The sequence below is a fragment of the Cetorhinus maximus genome, chromosome 35 (assembly GCF_964194155.1).
Source record: "Cetorhinus maximus chromosome 35, sCetMax3.hap1.1, whole genome shotgun sequence".
NCBI lineage: Eukaryota > Metazoa > Chordata > Chondrichthyes > Lamniformes > Cetorhinidae > Cetorhinus > Cetorhinus maximus.
Window position 1 is genome coordinate 4,649,411 of NC_135913.1, and position 20,561 is coordinate 4,669,971.

The window sequence follows — 20,561 nt, forward strand, 5'->3', positions numbered from 1 at the left end:
GCATCCTCCAGCCCCCTACAACATTCCCTATCTATGTAATATCCCCCAGCCCCTACAACCCTCACTGTCTCTGTAACCTCCTTGAGTTCCTACAAACCTCCCAATCTCTGTTACGTCCTCAAGCACCTATAATGCTCCCAATCTCTGTAAACTCCTGCAGCCCTTATAACCCTCTCTATCTCTGTAACCTCCTCCAGCCCCTACATCTCCCCTAATGTCTGTACCTTCCTCCGGCATCTACAACACTGCCTACCTCTGTAACCTCCTCCAGCCCCGACAACACTCCTTATTTCTGAAACCTCCTCCAGCCCCTACAGCCCTCCATTCCTCTGTAACCACCTCCAGGCCCTACAACCCTCCCTGTCTCTGTATCTTCCCTCAGCCACCACAAACCTCCCTTTCTCTGTAACCCTCATCCAGCCCCTGTAAACCTCCCTATCTCTGAAACTCCTCCAGCCCCTAAACCCTCCTTATCTCTGTAACCTCCCTCTAGTCGTTAAACCTCTCCCTATCTCAGCAACAACCACCAGCCCCTACAACCCACCCTATATCTGTAACATCCTCCAGCCTCTGCAACCCTCCCTATCTGTAGAGCTTCTTCCAGCCCCTACAGACCTCCCTATCTCTGTAACCCCCTCTAGTCGGTAAACCTCTCCCTATCTCTGTAACAAGCTCCTGCCCCTACAACTCACCCTATTTCTGTAACACCCTAGAAGCCTCTTCAACCCTCACTATCTCTTTTGCCACCTCCAGCTCCCTACAACCCTCCCTGTCTCTGTAACCCACCTCCAGCCCCTTCAACCATCCCAATCTCGGTTGCTTCCTCCAGCCCCTACAAACCTACTTATCTCTGTAACTTCCTCCAGCCCCTACAACCCTCCCTATCTCTGTAACCCTCCTCCAGCACCTGCAACCCTCCCTATCTCTGGAGCTTCTTCCACCCCCTACAACCCACTCTATCTCTGTAACTTCCTCCAGCCCCTACAACTCTCCCTATCTCTGTATCCTCCTTGAGCTCCGAAAAATCTCCCTATCTCTGTTACGTCCTCAAGCACCTACAGCCCTCCCTATCTCTGTAAACTCCTCCAGCCCTTATAACCCTCCCTATCTCTGTAACCTCCTCCAGCCCCTACATCCCTCCCAATGTTTGTAACCTCCTCCGGCCTCTACAACACTCCCTACCTCTGTAACCTCCTCCAGGCCCGACAACCCTCCTTATCTCTGACACCTCCGCCAGCTCCTACAACCCTCCATTCCTCGGTAACCACCTCCAGGCCCTACAACCCACCCTGTCTCTGTAACCTCCCTTAGCAACTACAACCCACCCTATCTCTGTAAACCTCCTCCAGCCCCTTCAAACCTCCCGATCTCTGAAACACCTCCAGCCCCTAAACCCTCCTTATCTCTGTAACCTCCTCTAGTCGCTAAACCTCTCCCATATCTCTTTAACAAACTCCAGCCCCTACAACCCAGCCTATTTCTGTAACATCCTCCAGCCTCTGCAACCCTCCCTATCTCTTTTGCCTCCTCCAGCCCCCTACCACACTCCTTATCTCTGTAACAACCTCCAGTCCCAACAAACCTCCCAGAATCTATAACCTCCTCCAGCCCCTACAACACTCCCTGTCTCTTACCTGATCCAGACTCTGCAACTCTTCCTACCTCTATAGCATCCTCCAGCCCCCTACAACATTCCCTATCTCTGTAATATCCTCCAGCCCCTACATCCCTCCCTGTCTCTGTAACCTCCTCCAGACCCTACAACCCTCCATATCTTGTAAGTCTCTTCCAGCCCCTACAATCCTCCCTATCTCTGTAACCCTCCTCCAGCCACTACAACCCTCCCTATCTCTGGAGCTTCTTCCAGACGCCACAACCCTCCCTATGTCTGTAAATTCCTGCAGCCCCTACAAACCTCCCTATCTCTGTAACCTCCTCCAACCCTACAAGCCTCGCATTCCCTGTATGCTGCTCCAGCCCCTACAAACCTCCCTATCTTTGTAACCTCCTCTATTCGCTAAACATCTCCCTATCTCTGTGACAACCTCCAGCCCTTAGAACCCATCCTTTTTCTGTAACATTCTAGAAGCCTCTGCAACACTCCCTATCTCTTTTTCCTCCTCCAGCCCCCTACAACACTCCCAATGTCTGTAACATCCTCCAGCCCCTACAACCCTCCCAGTATCTGTAACCTCCTCCAGCCCCTACAACACTCCCTGTCTCTGTAACCCACCTCCAGCCCCTTCAACCATCCCTATATCTGTTGCTTCCTCCAGCCCCTGCAACCTTACTTATTTCTGTAACTTCCTCCAGCCCCTACAACCCTCCCTATCTCTGTAAACCCTCCTCCAACACCTGCAACACTCTCTATCTCTGTAACCCTCCTGCAGCCCCTACAACCCTCCCTATCTCTGTAACCCTCCTCCAGCACCTGCAACCCTCCCTATCTCTGGAGCTTCTTCCACCCCCTACAACCCACTCTATCTCTGTAACTTCCTCCAGCCCCTACAACTCTCCCTATCTCTGTATCCTCCTTGAGCTCCGAAAAATCTCCCTATCTCTGTTACGTCCTCAAGCACCTACAGCCCTCCCTATCTCTGTAAACTCCTCCAGCCCTTATAACCCTCCCTATCTCTGTAACCTCCTCCAGCCCCTACATCCCTCCCAATGTTTGTAACCTCCTCCGGCCTCTACAACACTCCCTACCTCTGTAACCTCCTCCAGGCCCGACAACCCTCCTTATCTCTGACACCTCCGCCAGCTCCTACAACCCTCCATTCCTCGGTAACCACCTCCAGGCCCTACAACCCACCCTGTCTCTGTAACCTCCCTTAGCAACTACAACCCACCCTATCTCTGTAAACCTCCTCCAGCCCCTTCAAACCTCCCGATCTCTGAAACACCTCCAGCCCCTAAACCCTCCTTATCTCTGTAACCTCCTCTAGTCGCTAAACCTCTCCCATATCTCTTTAACAAACTCCAGCCCCTACAACCCAGCCTATTTCTGTAACATCCTCCAGCCTCTGCAACCCTCCCTATCTCTTTTGCCTCCTCCAGCCCCCTACCACACTCCTTATCTCTGTAACAACCTCCAGTCCCAACAAACCTCCCAGAATCTATAACCTCCTCCAGCCCCTACAACACTCCCTGTCTCTTACCTGATCCAGACTCTGCAACTCTTCCTACCTCTATAGCATCCTCCAGCCCCCTACAACATTCCCTATCTCTGTAATATCCTCCAGCCCCTACATCCCTCCCTGTCTCTGTAACCTCCTCCAGACCCTACAACCCTCCATATCTTGTAAGTCTCTTCCAGCCCCTACAATCCTCCCTATCTCTGTAACCCTCCTCCAGCCACTACAACCCTCCCTATCTCTGGAGCTTCTTCCAGACGCCACAACCCTCCCTATGTCTGTAAATTCCTGCAGCCCCTACAAACCTCCCTATCTCTGTAACCTCCTCCAACCCTACAAGCCTCGCATTCCCTGTATGCTGCTCCAGCCCCTACAAACCTCCCTATCTTTGTAACCTCCTCTATTCGCTAAACATCTCCCTATCTCTGTGACAACCTCCAGCCCTTAGAACCCATCCTTTTTCTGTAACATTCTAGAAGCCTCTGCAACACTCCCTATCTCTTTTTCCTCCTCCAGCCCCCTACAACACTCCCAATGTCTGTAACATCCTCCAGCCCCTACAACCCTCCCAGTATCTGTAACCTCCTCCAGCCCCTACAACACTCCCTGTCTCTGTAACCCACCTCCAGCCCCTTCAACCATCCCTATATCTGTTGCTTCCTCCAGCCCCTGCAACCTTACTTATTTCTGTAACTTCCTCCAGCCCCTACAACCCTCCCTATCTCTGTAAACCCTCCTCCAACACCTGCAACACTCTCTATCTCTGTAACCCTCCTGCAGCCCCTACAACCCTCCCTATCTCTGGAGCTTCTTCCAGCCCCTACAACCCACCCTATCTATGTAACTTCCTCCAGCCCCTACAACCATCCTTATCTCTGTATTCTCCTTCTGCTCCTACAAACCTCCCTATCTCTGTAACATCCTCAAGCACCTACAACCCTCCCTATCTCTGAAAACTCCTCCAGCCCTTATAACCCTCCCGATCTCTGTAACCTCCTCCAGCCCCTACAGACCTTCTTATGTCTGTAACCTCCTCCAGCCTCTACAACGCTCCATACCTCTGTAACCTCCTCCAGCCCCGACAAACCTCCCTATCTCTGTAACCACCTGCAGCCCCTAAAACCGTACATGCCTCTTTAACCACCTCCAGGCCCTACAACACTCACTATCTCTGTAACCTCCTCCAGCCGTTACAACCCTCCCTATCTCTGTAACCCTCCTCCAGCCCCTACAAACCTCACTATCTCTGAAACTCCTCCAGCCCCTAAACACTCCCTATCTCTGCAACCTCCTCTAGTCGCTAAAACCCTCCCTATCTCTGTAACAACCTCCAGCCCCAACAACATTCCCAGTATCTGTAACCTTCTCCAGCCCCTACAACCCTCCCTGTCTCTGTAACCCACTTCCAGCCCCTTCAACCATCCCTATCTCTGTAGCTTCCTCCAGCCCCTACAAACCTACTTATCTCTGTAACTTACTCCAGCCCCTACAACCCTCCCTATCTCTGTAACCCTCCTCGAGCCCCAACAACCCTCTCTTTCTCTGAAGCTTCCTCCAGCTCCTACAACCCACCCTATCTCTGTAAATTCCTCCAGCCCCTACAACCCTCCCTATCTCTGTAACCACCTTCAGCCACTACAACCGTCATTACCTCTGTAACCCTCCTCCAGCCCCTGCAGACCTTCTTATGTCTGTAACCTCCTCCAGCCTCTACAATGCTCCATACCTCTGTAACCTCCTCCAGCCCCGACAAACCTCCCTATCTCTGTTACCACCTGCAGCCCCTAGAACCGTACATGCCTCTTTAACCACCTCCAGGCCCTACAACACTCACTATCTCTGTAACCTCCTCCAGCCGTTACAACCATCCCTATCTCTGTAACCCTCCTCCAGCCACTACAAACCTCACTATCTCTGAAACTCCTCCAGCCCCTAAACACTCCCTATCTCTGCAACCTCCTCTAGTCGCTAAAACCCTCCCTACCTCTGTAACAACCTCCAGCCCCAACAACCTTCCCAGTATCTGTAACCTTCTCCAGCCCCTACAACCCTCCGTCTCTGTAAGCCACCTCCAGCCCCTTCAACCATCCCTATCTCTGTAGCTTCCTCCAGCCCCTACAAACCTAATTATCTCTGTAACTTACTCCAGCCCCTACAACCCTCCCTATCTCTGTAACCAAATTCAGCCACTACAACCGTCATTACCTCTGTAACCCTCCTCCAGCCCCTGCAACCTTTCCTATCTCTGAGACTGCTCCAGACCCTAAAGCTCTCCCTATCTCTCTAACCGCCTCCAGTCACTACACCTCTCCCTAGCTCTGTCATATCCTCCAGCCCCTACAACCCTCCCTATCTCTGTAAATTCCTCCATACACTTCAAACCTCCCTAACTCTGTAGCCTCCACCAGCCCCCTACAACCCTCCCTATCTCTGTGACATCCTCCAACCCTACAATCCTCACATTCCCTGTATCCTCCTCCAGATGCTACAACCCACCCTAAATCTGTCACCTCCTCCTGCCCCTTCAACACTCCCTATCTCTGTATCCTCCTCCAGTCCCTACAAAACTCCCTATCTCTATAACCTCATCAATCACCTACAACCCTCCCTATCTCTGTAAAATCCTCCAGCCCTTACAACCCTCCCTATCTTGGTATTCTACTCCAGCCCGTACAAACTTCCCTATCTCTGTAACCTCCTCCAGCCCTTACAAACCTCCCTATCTCTTTAACCTCCTCCAGCCCCTCTCAGCACTCCCTAACTCTGTAATCACCGCTGGCCTCTAAAACAATCCCTACCTCTGTAACCTCCACCAGCCCCTACAAACCTCCCTATGTCTGTAACCTCCTCCACCCACTACAACGCTCCCTACCTCTGTAAACTCTTCCAGCCCCTACAAATCTCCCTGTCTGTGTAACCTCCTCCAGCCAATACAATCTTCGCTATCACTGTAACCCTCCTCCAGCCCCTACAAACATATCTAGCTCTGAAACACCTCCAGACCCTGCAAACCTCCCTATTATGTAACCTGCTCCAACCTCTACATCCCTCCAGATCTCTGTAACCTCCACCAGCCCACTACAATACTCCCTATCTCTGTAACCTCCTCCAGCCCCTACAACCCTCCCTATCTCTGTACACTCCTCCAACCCTATATTCCTCACATTCGCTGTATCCTCCTCCAGCCCCTACTAAACTCCCCAAATCTGCAACCTCTTCCTGCCGCTACAACCCTCCCTATATCTGTAACCTCATCCACCCACTTCGACGCTCCCTACCTCTGTAAACTCTTCCAGCCCCTACAATTCTCCCTGTCTCTGTAACTTCCTCCAGTAAATACAACCTTCGCTATCTCGGCAACCCTCCTCCAGCCGCTACAATACTACCTATCTCTGTACACTCCTCCAACCCTATATTCCTCAAATTCCCTGTATCCTACTCCGGTCCCTACACCGCTCTCTAAATCTGTAACCTCTTCCTGACCCTACAACCCTCCCTATCTCTGTATCCTCCTCCAGCCTCTACAAACCTCCATATCTCTGTAACCTCCTCAAGCACCTACAACCCCCCCATCTCTGTAAACTCCTCCAGCCCTTACAAACCTCTCTATATCTGTATCCTCCTCCAGCCTCTACAGACCTCCATATATCTGTAACCTCATCCAGCCTCTACAACCCTCCCTACCTCTGTAAACTCCTCCAGCTCCAACAACCCTCCCTAACTCTGTAACCTCCTCCAGCGCCTACAACGCTCCCTATATCTCTAACCAACTCCAGCCCCAGCAACCCTCCCTGTCTCTGTCACCTCCTCCAGCCACTACAATCATCCCTATCTCCATAACACTCCTCCAGCCCTTAAAAACTCCCTATCTCTGAAATTTCTCCAGCCCCTACAACCCACCCTAACTCTGTAACCTCCTCTTTCGCTAAACCCCTCCATATCTCTGTAACAACCTCCAGCCCCATCAACCCTCCCTGTCTCTGTAACCTCCTCCAGCCCCTGCAACCATCCCTATCTCTGATACCCACTTCCAGCCATTACATCCCTCCCTATATCTGTTGCTTCCTCCAGCCCCTACAACCCGACCCATCTCTGTAACCACCTTCAGCCACTACAAACGTCCCTATCTCTGCAAGCTCCTCCAGCCCTTACAACCCTCCCTAACTCTGTAACCTCCTTCAGACCCTACACCGCACCTTATCTCTCTAACCCTCCTCCAGCCCTTGCAAACATCCCTAACTTTGAAACGCCTCCAGCCAGTACAACACTCCCTATCTATGTAAACGCCACCAATACCTACACCCCTCCCTATCTCTGTAATATCCTCCAGCCCCTACAACCCTCCCTATCTGTTTAAAATCCTCCAGACCCTTCAACACTCCCGATCTCTGAAACCTCCTCCAGCCACTACAATCCTCCCTATCTCTGTAAATTCCTACAGCTCCTACAATGCACCCTATCTCTGTAACCTCCTCCAGTCTCTTCAACCAACCCTATATCTGTAACCTCCTCCTGCCACTACAGCCCTCCCTTACCCTGTATCCTCCTCCAGCCTCTACAACCCTCCCTATCTCTGTTAACTCCTCCAGCCAATACAACACTCATTATGTTTGTAACGTCCCCACAGCCCCTAAAACACGCCCTATCTCTGTAACCTCCTCCAGCACCTACAACCCTCCCTATATCTGTAAACTCCTCCAGGCCTTACAACCCTCCCTATCTCTGTAACGTCCTCCGGCATCTACAACCCTCTGTACCTCTGTAGCCTACTTCTGCGCCTACTACCTTCCCATTCTCTGCAACCTCCTCCAGCCTGTACAAACTACCCTATCTCTGTAACCTCCTCTAGTCACTAAACACCTCTCTATCTCCGTAACAACCTCCAGCCCCTACAACTCTCCCTATCTCTGTAACCTCCTGTAGCCTCTGCAACCCTCCCTATATATGTTGGCTCCCCCTGCCCCCTACCAAAATTTCCTATCTCTGTAACCTCCTCCAGCCACTACAACCTTCCCTTCTCTGTAACCTCCTCCAGCACCCTACAACACTCCCTATCTCTGTAACAACCACCATCCCCTACAACCCTCCCTGTCTCTGTAACCTCCTGTAACCCGTTCAACAATCCCTATCTCTGTAACCAAGCTCCAGCCCCTACAACCCTACCTATCTCTGTAACATCCTCCAGCTCCTACAAACCTCCCTGTCTCTGTTACCCTCCTCCAGCCCCTAAAACTCTCCCTATCTCTGTAGCTTCTTCCAGCCCTACAAAACCCACCCTATCTCTGAAACTTCCTCCATCCCCTACAACCCTCCCTGTCTCTGTAACCTCCTCCAGCCCTTACAACCCAACCCTATCTCTGTAACCTACTCCAGTCCCTACAACCCTCCCTATATCTGTAAACTCCTCCAGGCCCTAAAACACTCCCTGTCTCTGTGAACCGCCTCGAGCCCCAGCAACCCTCCCTATCTCTGTATACTCCTCCAGTCCTTACAACCCTCCCTTTATCTGTTACTTCCTCCAGCCCATAAAACATTCCCTACCTCATTAACACTCCAGTCCCTGCAACCCTCTCTATCTCTCAAACTCCTCCAGCCCTTACAACCCTCCCTATCTCTGTAACCTGCTTCCGTCCCTACAACCCACCCTTTCTCTGTAGCTTCATCCAGCCCCTACAACTCTCCCTATCTCAGTAACTTTCTCCAGCCACTACAACCGTCCCTATCTCTGTAAACTCCTCCACCAATTACAAACCTCTCTATCTCTAAAACCTCCTCCAGCCGTAAAACTATCCCTTTTTCTGTAACCTGTTCCAGCCCTTACAACCCTCCCTATCTCTGTAAACTCCTACGGCCTCTACAACCCACCCTGTCTCTGTAACCTCCTCCAGCCCCTACAATCGTCCCTAGCTCTGTAACTACATTTAGCCCATAAATACCTCCCTATCTCTGTCACCTCCTCCAGCACCTACAACCCTCCTTATCTCTGTAACCTCCTCCAGCCCCTACAAACCTCCCTATCTCTGTAACATCCTTCAGCCCCTAAAACACTCCCTATCTCTCTGAACCTCCTCTAGATCCTGCAACCCTCCCTATCTCTGTAATCTCCTCCTGCCTCTAGAACCCTCAATAACTCAGTAACCTTCTCCAGCCCCTCCAAATGTCCCTATCTCTGCAACCTCCTCGGGCCCATAGACACCTCCCTATCTCTGTCACCTCCTCAGCCACTACAACACTCCCTATCTCGGTGACTTCCGGCAGCACATACAAAGTTCCCTATCTCTGTAACCTCCCTCACACCCTAAAAACCTCCCTATCTCTGTAAACTCCTCCAGCCCCTTCAACCCTCTTTAACTCTGTAACCTCCGCCAGTCTAATCAACCCATCCTATCTCTGTAACCTCTTCCGGCATCTACAACCCTCCGTAATTCTATATCAACCTCCAGACAATACAACCATCCCTATCTCTGTATACTCCTCCAGCCACTACAACACTCATGATGCCTGTAACCTCCCCCAGCCCCTAAACCCTCCCTATCTCTGAAAATCCTCCAGCCCATACAACCCACCCTATCTCTGCAACCTCCTCTAGTCGCTAAAGCCCTCTCTATCACCATAAGATCCTCCAGCCCCTACAACCCTCCCTATCTCTGTAACCTCCTCCAGCCTCTGCAACCCTCCCTATATATTTTGCCTCCTGCAGCCCCCTACAACATTCCCTATCTCTGTAACAACCTCCATCCCCTACAACCCTTCCTGTCTCTGGAACCTTCTCCAGCCCCCTACAACACTCCCTATCTCTGTAACAAGCTCCATCCCCTACAACCCTCCCTGTCTCTGTAACCTCCTCCAGCCCCTTGAACAATCCCTATCTCTGTAACCCTCCTCGAGCCCCAACAACCCTCACTATCTCTGAAGCTTCCTCCAGCTCCTACAACCCACCCTATCTCTGTAACTTCCTCCAGCCCCTACAACCCTCCCTATCTCTGTAACCAAATTCAGCCACTACAACTGTCCCTATCTCAGTAACACTCGTCCAGCCCCTGCAACCCTCCCTATCTCTGAAACTCCTCCAGACCCTAAAGCTCTACCTATCTCTCTAACCGCCTCCAGTCCCTACACCTCTCCCTAGCTCTGTCATATCCTCCAGCCCCTACAACCCTCCCTATCTCTGTAAATTCCTCCAGACACTTCAAACCTCCCTAACGCTGTAGCCTCCTCCAGCCCCCTACAATCCTCCCTATCTCTGTGACATCCTCCAACCCTACAATCCTCACATTCCCTGTATCCTCCTCCAGATGCTACAACCCACCCTAAATCTGTCACCTCCTTCTGCCTCTTCAACACTCCCTATCTCTGTATCCTCACCCAGTCCCTACAAAACTCCCTATCTCTATAACCTCATCAATCACCTACAACCCTCCCTATCTCTGTAAAATCCTCCAGCCTGTAGAACCCTCCCTATCTCTGTAACCTCCTCCAGCCCTTCCAAACCTCCCTATCTCTTTAACCTCCTCCAGCCCCTCTCAGCACTCCCTAACTCTGTAACCTCCGCAGGTCTCTAAAACAATCCCTACCTCTGTAACCTCGACCAGGCCCGACAACCCTCCCTATGTCTGTAACTTCTTCCACCCCCTACAACGCTCCCTATCTCTGTAAACTCTTCCAGCCCCAACAAATCTCCTTGTGTCTGTAACCTCCTCCAGCCAATACAACCTTCGCTATCTCTGTAACCCTCCTCCAGCCCCTACAAACATACCTATCTCTGAAACACCTCCAGTCCCTTCAAACTCCCTATTATGTAACCTGCTCCAACCTCTGCAACCCTCCAGATCTCTGTAACCTCCACCAGCCCACTACAATACTCTCTATCTCTGTAACCTCCTCCAGCCCCTACAACCCTCCCTATCCCTGTAACCTCCTGCAGCCCCAACAACCCTCCCTATCTCTGTAACCTCCTCCAGCCCCTACAACGCTCATCATGTCAGTAAACTCCTCCAGCCCCTACAACCCTCCCTATCTCTGCACACTCCTCCAACCCTATATTCTTCACATTCCCTGTATCCTCCTCTGGCCCCTACTACACTCCCCAAATCTGCAACCTCTTCCTGCCACTACAACCCTCCCTATATCTGTAACCTCCACCACCCCCTTCAACGCTCCCTAACTCTGTAAACTCATCCAGCCCCTACAACTCTCCCTGTCTCTGTAACCTCCTCCAGCAAATACAACCTTCGCTATCTCTGCAACCCTCCTCCAGCCCCTACAATACTACCTATCTCTGTACTCTCCTCCAACCCTATATTCCTCAAATTCCCTGTATCCTACTCCGGCCCCAACAACACTCTCTAAATCTGTAACCTCTTCCTGCCCCTACAACCCTCCCTATCTCTGTATCCTCCTCCAGCCTCTATAAACCTCCACATCTCTGTAAACTCCTCAAGCACCTACAACCCCCCCATCTCCGTAAACTCCTCCAGCCCTTACAACCCTCCCTATATCTGTATCCTCCTCCAGCCTCTACAGACCCCCATATCTCTGTAATCTCATCCAGCCTCTACAACCCTCCCTACCTCTGTAAACTCCTCCAGCTCCAACAACCCTACCTAACTCTGTAACCTCCTCCAGCCCCTACAATGCTCCCTACCTCTCTAACCACCTCCAGCCCCTACAACCCTCCCTGTCTCTGTCACCTCCTCCAGCCACTACAACCCTCCCTATCTCCATAACACTCCTCCAGCCCTTAAAAACTCCCTATCTCTGAAATTTCTCCAGCCACTACAACCCATCCTAACTCTGTAACCTCCTCTAGTCGCTAAACCAATCCATATCTCTGTAACAACCTCCAGCTCCTACAACCCGCCATGTCTCTGTAGCCTACTCCAGCCCCTGCAACCATCCCTATCTCTGAAACCCACTTCCAGCCCTTACATCCCTCCCTATATCTGTTACTTCCTCCAGCCCCTACAACCCGACCTATCTCTGTAACCTTCTTCTACACTACAAACGTCCCTACCTCTGCAAGCACCTCCAGCCCTTACAAGCCTCCCTAACTCTGTAACCTCTTTCAGACCCTACACCGCACCCAATCTCTCTAACCCTCCTCCAGCCCCTGCAAACATCCCTAACTTTGAAACGCCTCCAGTCAGTACAACACTCCCTATGTATGTAAACACCACCAATACCTACACCCCTCCCTATCTCTGTAACATCCTCCAGCCCCTACAAACCTCCCTATCTGTTTAAAATCCTCCAGACCCTTCAACACTCCCGATCTCTGAAACCTCCTCTAGCCACTACAATGCTCCCTATCTCTGTAACCTCCTCCAGTCTCTTCAACCAACCCTATATCTGTAAACGCCTCCTGCCACTACAGCCCTCCCTAACCCTCTATCCTCCTCCAGCCTCTACAACCCTCCTTATCTCTGTAAACTCCTCCAGCCGATACAACACTCATTATGTTTGTAACGTCCCCACAGCCCCTACAACGCTCCCTATCTCTGTAACCTCCTCCAGCACCTACAACCCTCCCTATATCTGTAAACTCCTCCAGGCCCTACAACTCTCTCTATTTCTGTAACCTCCTCCGGCATCTACAACCGTCCGTACCTCTGTAGCCTACTTATGCCCCTACTACTTTCCCTTTCTCAGTAACCTCCTTCAGCCACTACAACCCTCCATATCTCTGTAACCATCCTCCAGCCCCTAGAAACCTCCATATCTCTGAAACTCCTCCAGCCCGTGCAAACCACCCTATCTCTGTAACCTCCTCTAGTCATTAAACACCTCTCTATCTCCGTAACAACCTCCAGCCCCTACAACTTTCCCTATCTCTGTAACCTCCTCCAGCCTCTGCAACCCTCCCTATATATGTTGGCTCCCCCTGCCCCCTACCAAAATTTCCTATCTCTGTTACCTCCTCCAGCCACTACAACCTTCCCTTCTCTGTAACCTCCTCCAGCACCCTACAACACTCCCTATCTCTGTAACAACCATCATCCCCTACAACCCTCCCTGTCTCAGTAACCTCCTCTAACCCCTTCAACAATCCCTATCTCTGTAACCCAGCTCCAGCCCCTACAACCCTACCTATCTCTGTAACCCTCCTCCAGCCCCTAAAACCCTCCCTATCTCTGTAGCTTCTTCCAGCCCTAAAAACCCACCCTATCTCTGAAACTTCCTCCAGCCTCTACAACCCTCCCTATCTCTGTAACAACCTGCATCCCCTAAAACCCTCCCTCTCTCTGTAACCTTCTTCACCCCCCTACAACACTCCCTATCTCTGTAACAACCTCCATCCCCTACAACCCTCCCTGTCTCTGCAACCTCCTCCAGCCCTTACAACCCAACACTATCTTTGTAACCAACTCCAGCCCATACAATCCTCCCTATATCTGTAAACTCCTCCAGGCCCTAAAACACTCCCTGTCACTGTGAACCGCCTCGAGCCCCTGCAACCCTCCCTATCTTTGCAACCTCCTGTAGCCCTTACAACCCAACCCTATCTCTGTAACATCCTCCAGCCCCAACAACCCACCCTATCTCTGTAAACTGCTCGAGTCCTTACAAACCTCCCTGTATCTGTTACTTCCTCCAGCCCATAAAACATTCCCTACCTCATTAACACACCTCCAGTCCCTGCAACCCTCTCTATCTCTCAAACTCCTCCAGCCCTTACAACCCTCCCTATCTCTGTAACTTGCTTCCGTCCCTACAACCCACCCTATCTCTGTAGCTTCATCCAGCACCTACAACTCTCCGTATCTCTGTAACTTTCTCCAGCCGCTACAACCGTCCCTGTCTCTGTAAACTCCTCCACCAAGTACAAACCTCTCTATCTCTAAAACCTCCTCCAGCCGTAAAACTATCCCTTTCTCTGTAACCTGTTCCAGCCCCTACAACTCTCCCTATCTCTGTAAACTCCTACGGCCTCTACAACCCACCCTGTCTCTGTAACCTCCTCCAGCCCCTACAATCGTCCCTATCTCTGTAACTACATTTAGCCCATACATACCTCCCTATCTCTGTCACCTCCTCCAGCACCTACAACCCTCCTTATCTCTGTAACGTCCTCCAGCCCCTACAAGCCTCCCTATCTATGTAACATCCTTCAGCCCCTAAAACACTCCCTATCTTTCTGACCCTCCTCTAGCTCCTGCAACCCTCCCTATCTCTGTAATCTCCTCCGGCCTCTAGAACCCTCAATATCTCAGTAACCTTCTCCAGCCCCTCCAACTGTCCCTATCTCTGCAACCTCCTCGGGCCCATAGACCCCTCCCTATCTCTGTCACCTCCTCCAGCCACTACAACCCTCCCTATCTCGTTGACTTCCTCCAGCACATACAAAGCTCCCTATCTCTGTAACCTCCTCCAGACCCTAAAAACCTCCCTATCTCTGTAAACTCCTCCAGCCCCTTCAACCCTCTTTAACGCTGTAACCTCCTCCAGTCTACTCAACTCATCCCATCTCTGTAACCTCTTCCGGCATCTACAACCCTCCGTAACTCTATATCCTCCTCCAGACCATACAACCATCCCTATCTCTGTATACTCCTACAGCCACTACAACACTCATGATGCCTGTAACCTCCCCCAGCATCTCTGAAAATCCTCCAGCCCATACAACTGACCCTATCTCAGTAACCTCCTCTAGTCCCTAAAGCCCTCTCTATCACCGTAAGATCCTCCAGCCCCTACAACCCTCACTATCTCTTTAACATCCTCCAGCCTCTGCAACCCACCCTATATATTTTGCCTCCTCCAGCCCCCTACAACATTCCCTATCTCTGTAACAACCTCCATCCCCTACAATCCTCCCTGTCTCTGTAACCTCCTCCAGCCCCTTGAATAATCCCTATCTCTGTAACCCTCCTCGAGCCGCAACAACCCTCACTATCTCTGAAACTTCCTCCAGCCCCTACCACCCTCCCTATCTCTGTAACCACCTTCAGCCACTACAACCGTCCCTATCTCTGTAACCCTCCTCGAGCCCCTGCAACCTTTCCTATCTCTGAGACTCCTCCAGACCCTAAAGCTCTCCCTATCTCTCTAAACACCTCCAGTCACTACACCTCTCCCTAGCTCTGTGACATCCTCCAACCCTACAATCCTCACATTCCCTGTAACCTCCTCCAGACGCTACAACCCACCCTAAATCTGTCACCTCCTCCTGCCCCTTCAACACTCCCTATCTCTGCATCCTCCTCCAGTCCCTACAAAACTCCCTATCTCTATAACCTCATCAATCACCTACAACCCTCCCTATCTCTGTAAAATCCTCCAGCCCTTACAACCCTCACTATCTCGGTATTCTACTCCAGCCCATACAAACTTCCCTATCTCTGTAACCTCCTCCAGCCCTTACAAACCTCCCTATCTCTTTAACCTCCTCCAGCCCCTCTCAGCAATCCCTAACTCTGTAACCTCCGCTGGCCTCTAAAACAATCCCTACCTCTTTAACCTCCACCAGCCCCTACAACCCTCCCTATGTCTGTAACCTCCTCCACCCCCTACAACGCTCCCTACCTCTGTAAACTCTTCCAGCCCCAACAAATCTCCCTGTCACTGTAACCTCCTCCAGCCAATACAACCTTCGCCATCTCTGTAACCCTCCTCCAGACCCTACAAACATATCTATCTCTGAAACACCTCCAGTCCCTGCAAACCTCCCTATTATGTAACCTGCTCCAACCTCTACAACCCTCCAGATCTCTGTAACCTCCACCAGCCCACTACAATACTCCCTATTTCTGTAACCTCCTCCAGCCCATACAACCCTCCCTATCTCTGTAACCTCCTCCAGCCCCTACAACACACATTATGTCAGTAACCTCCTCCAGCCCCTACAACTCTCCCTATCTCTGTAACCTCCTCCAGCCCCTACAACCCTCCCTATCTCAGTAACCTCCTCCAGCCCCAAGAACACTACTTATCTCTGTTTTTACTCCAGCACCTACAACCCACCCTAACTCTGTAACCCTCCTCGAGCCCCAACAACACTCACTATCTCTGAAGCTTCCTCCAGCTCCTACAACCCACCCTATCTCTGTAACTTCCTCCAGCCCCTACAACCCTCCCTATCTCTGTAACCACCTTCAGCTACTACAACCGTCCCTATCTCTGTAACCCTCCTCCAGCCCCTGCAACCCTCCTTGTCTCTGAAACTCCTCCAGACCCTAAAGCCTTTCCTATCCCTCTAACCGCCTCCAGTCCCTACACCTCTACCTAGCTCTATAACATCGTCCAGCCCCTACAACCCTCCCTATCTCTGCAAATTCCTCCAGACACTTCAAACCTCCCTAACTCTGTAGCCTCCTCCAGCACCCTACAACCCTCCCTATCCTCCAGCCTCTACAGACCCCCATATCTCTGTAACCTCATCCAGCCTCTACAACCCTCCCTACCTCTGTAAACTCCTCCAGCTCCAACAACCCTCCCTAACTCTGTAACCTCCTCTAGCCCCTACAACGCTCTCTACCTCTCTAACAACCTCAAGCCCCTACAACCCTCCCTGTCGCTTTCACCTCCACAAGCCACTACAACCCTCCCTATCTCCATAACACTCCTCCAGCCCTTAAAAACTACCTATCTCTGAAATTTCTCCAGCCCCTACAACCCACCCTAACTCTGTAACCTCCTCTAGTCGCTTAACCTCTCCATATCTCTGTAACAACCTCCAGCCCCATCAACCCTCCCTGTCTCTGTAACCTCCTCCAGCCCCTGCAACCATCCCTATCTCTGAAACCCACTTCCAGCAATTACATCCCTCCCTATATCTGTTGCTTCCTCCAGCCCCTACAACCCGACCTATCTCTGTAACCTCCTTCAGCCACTACAAACGTCACTATCTCTGCAAGCTCCTCCAGCCCTTACAACCCTCCCTAACTCTGTAACCTCCTTCAGACCGTACAACGCACCCTATCTCTCTAACCCTCCTCCAGCCCTTGCAAACATCCCTAACTTTGAAACGCCTCCAGCCAGTACAACACTCCCTATCTATGTAAACGCCACCAATACCTACACCCCTCCCTATCTCTGTAAAATCCTCCAGCCCCTACAAACCTCCCTATCTGTTTAAAATCCTCCAGACCCTTCAGCACTCCCAATCTCTGAAACCTCCTCCAGCCACTACAATCCTCCCTATCTCTGTAAATTCCTCCAGCTCCTACAATGCTCCCCATCTCTGTAACCTCCTCCAGTCTCTTCAACCAACCCTATATCTGTAAACTCCTCCTGCCACTACAGCCCTCCCGTACCCTCTATCCTCCTCCAGCCTCTACAACCCTCCTTATCTCTGTAAACTCCTCCAGCCAATACAACACTCATTATGTTTGTAACGTCCCCCAGCCCCTACAACACTCCCTATCTCTGTAACCTCCTCCAGCACCTACAACCCTCCCTATATCTGTAAACTCCTCCAGGCCCTACAACACTCCCGATCTCTGTAACCTCCTCAGGCGTCTACAACCCTCCGTACCTCTGTAGTCTACTTCTGCCCCTACTACCTTCCCTTTCTCTATAACCTCCACCAGCCACTACAACCCTCCCTATCTCTGTAACCATCCTCCAGCCCCTACAAACCTCACTACCTCTGAAACTCCTCCAGCACGTACAAACTACCCTATCTCTGTAACCTCCTCTAGTCACTAAACACCTCTCTATCTCCGTAACAACCTCCAGCCCCTACAACTCTCCCTATCTCTGTAACCTCCTCCAGCCTCTGCAACCCTCCCTATATATGTTGGCTCCTCCTGCCCCCTACCAAAATTTCCTATCTCTGTAACCTCCTCCAGCCACTACAACCTTCCCTTCTCTGTAACCTCCTCCAGCACCCTTCAACACTCCCTATCTCTGTAACAACCACCATCCCCTACAACCCTCCCTGTCTCAGTAACCTTCTCTAACCCCTTCAACAATCCCTATCTCTGTAACCCAGCTCCAGCCCCTACACCCTACCTATCTCTGTAACATCCTCCAGCTCCTACAAACCTCCCTGTTTCTGTAACCCTCCTCCAGCCCCTAAAACCCTCCCTATCTCTGTAGCTTCTTCCAGCCCTAAAAACCCACCCTATCTCTGAAACGTCCTCCAGCCTCTACAACCCTCCCTATCTCTGTAACAACCTCCATCCCCTACAACCCTCCCTGTCTCTGTAACCTCCTCCAGCCCTTACAACCCAACCCTATCTCTGTAACCTACTCCAGTCCCTACAACCCTCGCTATATATGTAAACTCCTCCAGGCCCTAAACACTCTCTGTCTCTGTGAACCGCCTCGAGCCCCTGCAACCCTCCCTATCTCTGCAACCTCCTCCAGCCCTTACAACCCAACCCTATCTCTGTAACATCCTCCAGCCCCAACAACCCACCCTATCTCTGTAAACTCCTCCAGTCCTTACAACCCTCCCTGTATCTGTTACTTCCTCCAGCCCATAAAACATTCCCTACCTCATTAACACACCTCCAGTCCCTGCAACCCTCTCTATCTCTCAAACTCCTCCAGCCCTTACAACCCTCCCTATCTCTGTAACCTGCTTCTGTCCGTACAACCCACCCTATCTCTGTAGCTTCATCCAGCCCCTACAACTCTCCCTTTCTCTGTAACTTTCTCCAGCCGCTACAACAGTCCCTATCTCTGTTAACTCCTCCAGCAAGTACAAACCTCTTTATCTCTAAAACCTCCTCCAGCCGTAAAACTATCCCTTTCTCTGTAAACTGTTCCAGCCCCTACAACCCTCCCTATTTCTATAACCTCCTATGGCCTCTACAACCCACCCTATCTCTGTAACCTCCTCCAGCCCCTACAACCCTCCCTATCTCTGTAACATCCTTCAGCCCCAAAGACACTCCCTATCTCTCTGACCCTCCTCTAGCTCCTGCAACCCTCCCTATCTCAGTAATCTCCTCCGGCCTCTAGAACCCTCAATATCTCTGTAACCTTCTCCAGCCCCTCCAACCGTCCATTTCTCTGCAACCTCCTGAGCCCATAGACCCCTCCCTAGCTCTGTCACCTCCTCCAGCCACAACAACCCTCCCTATCTCGGTGACTTCCTCCAGCACATACAAAGCTCCCTATCTCTGTAACCTCCTCCAGACCCTAAAAACCTCCCTATCTCTGTAAACTCCTCCAGCCCCTTCAACCCTCTTTAACTCTGTAACCTCCTCCATCCCCTACAACACTCCCTATCTCTGTAACCTCCTCCAGTCTACTCAACCCATCCTATCTCTGTAACCTCTTCCGGCATCTACAACCCTCCGTAATTCTATATCCTCCTCCAGACCATACAACCATCCCTATCTCTGTATACTCCTCCAGCTACTACAACACTCATGATGCCTGTAACCTCCCCCAGCCCCTACAACCCTCCCTATCTCTGAAAATCCTCCATCCCATACAACCCACCCTATCTCTGCAACCTCCTCTAGTCGCTAAAGCCCTCTCTATCACCGTAAGATCCTCCAGCCCCTACAACCCTCCCTATCTCTGTAACCGCCTCCAGCCTCTGCAACCCTCCCTATATATTTTGCCTCCTCCAGCCCCCTACAACATTCCCTATCTCTGTTACAACCGCCATCCCCTACAACCTTCCCTGTCTCTGTAACCTTCTCCAGCCCCTTGAACAATCCCTATCTCTCTAACCCACCTCTAGCCCCTACAACCCTCCCTATCTCTTTGCTTCCTCCAAAACTACAACCCTACCTATCTCTTTAACTTCCTCCACCACCTACAACCCTCCCTGTCTCTGTAAACTCCTCCAGCTACTACAACGCTCCCTATCTCTCTAATCTCCTCCGGCCTTTAGAACCCTCAATATCTCTGTAACCTCCTCCAGCCCCTCCAACCGTCCCTATCTCTGTAACCTCCTCGAGCCCATTGACAACTCCCTATCTCTGTCAAATCCTCCAGCCACTACAACCCTCCCTATCTCGGTGACTTCCTCCAGCACATACAAACCTCCCTATCTCTGTAACCTCCTCCAGACCCTAAAAACCTACCTATCTCTGTAAACTCCTCCAGCCCCTTCAACCCTCTTTAACTCTGTAACCTCCTCCAGCCCCTACAACACTCCCTATCTCTGTAACCTCCTCCAGTCTACTCAACCAGCCTATCTCTGTAACCTCTTCCGGCATCTACAACCCTCCGTAATTCTATATCCTCCTCCAGACCATACAACCCTCCCTATCTCTGTATGCTCCTCCAGCCACTACAACACTCATGAAGCCTGTAACCTCCCCCAGCCCTTACAACCCTCCCTATCTCTGTAACATCCTCCAGTCCCTCCAATCTTCCCTATCTATGTAACCTACTCCAAACCATACAACACTCCCACTCTCTGTAAACTCCCCCATTCCCCAAAACACTCACTATATCTGTAACCGACCTCTAGCCCTTACAACCCTCCCTATCTCTGTTACTCCTCCAGCCACTACAATC